The sequence below is a fragment of the Rhipicephalus sanguineus genome, chromosome 10, assembly GCF_013339695.2.
Source record: "Rhipicephalus sanguineus isolate Rsan-2018 chromosome 10, BIME_Rsan_1.4, whole genome shotgun sequence".
In the NCBI taxonomy this organism is placed as follows: Eukaryota; Metazoa; Arthropoda; class Arachnida; order Ixodida; family Ixodidae; genus Rhipicephalus; species Rhipicephalus sanguineus.
This window is the reverse complement of record NC_051185.1, coordinates 79,515,664-79,517,105: the sequence shown is the minus strand read 5'-3', so window position 1 is coordinate 79,517,105 and position 1,442 is coordinate 79,515,664.

Below are 1,442 nucleotides of genomic sequence, written 5' to 3'. Positions count from 1 at the left end.
CCGTGACTGAGAAAGTTCTTAGAAAAATGGGTGACAGTGTAGGCTGTTATGTATTCTAGTATTAGACAGCGGTAAGCCTTCCCGAATATGTGTTTAGAACAAACTGTGAACGCTTTACAGTAGCATGTGCACTCTAGTGGCTCTACTCACCGTGTGCACTTCGATTGGAACCAACTTTAAGAGGATTCCTAGGTCATGCTCTATTGTTTCGACAACGTGAGTGGCTCAAGTTTCTGCAGGAATTGTTTTAGGACAAGGACCGTAGGCGTCACATATAACCCACTTTAAAAAAATGACGGTAACAAGCACTTAACTGTATAATAGGAATTTGAGTATAAGACCTCAGAGTGTGTTTTAGCTTAATGATGAAGCTTAGAAGAAAATGTTCACCTGAAGAAATGCTTCTGAACCACCCTTGTTTTGTGAATTTTTGAATTTTTCCATCGCTACAAAATAAAGTGAATTGCCTGATAGTAAGACACACGACGCACAAGGAAAGAAACGTACGGCGCAACGATGACTAACAAATGCTTCATTCTTTCATACGCCAATGCATATTTACGGCCAAGGCAACCTTACCGCATACGAGCACACAGCAATATATCTAAACCAAAACGTGTAACAAGGATGAAAGTGTATCAGATACGCAAAGACATGAACGCATGTTCAGATGGGTGCACAGACAAATAAGTAAACAAGAAGTAAAAATGACAAAGAAGAGCGTTTGCGCTGTATTTTAGCCTCACGGATTATTATAGCAACAAGACCCATATGAACTTTTATTTGCGTGACCGCAATCGACGCCCGCAGGGAACGCGAGCCGTGGCTTCATGTGCCACTGGCAAGCGCCGTCTTGATTTTCTTTTCTTGAGGTCGCGCGCTCTCCGGTTGTGTTCGCCGCCCAAAGGACGGTGTCAGGTTTTTAGAACAACGGGAGCGCAGGAGTCCTAGAGTGGCTAGCTTTCTGCGCATTCGCCCTGGGGGCTCGCAAATTTCTTAGGTCCCCAATTCCAAAACTCCCTGGTGTTTCGCTGGAGTTGGGATGTGCGCCTCCGACTTGTACTTTGACATATAGGGTGTGGTCGGCTCGCACGATTTTCTCTTGAGGGGAAGTTTCGTACCTCTTGGGCTTTCACTGCGAAGCTTGCGTTGAAGCTATAGATCACACGAAGGTCACTTTGCTCGCTGCAGCAGCCGCGTTTGCGGAAGGAGTAAGCTGCTGGCTAGAAGAGCCAAAGTAGGGGCTAGTTGAAGAAACAACTGTGACAGTTTGCCCTCCTCCTGTGTATCGCTTTGCGTGTTTTTTTTTTTTTTTCGTGCGTGTGTTTGAGTAGCGCGCTGCAAGTGTCGAGCTATGACAATTGTTAGTTCGCACTCGTCTTGTGTGTTTTCTTTTCCTCCTTACTGTGCTTGAGTAGCGTGCAGCGAATTTCTAGGTGCTT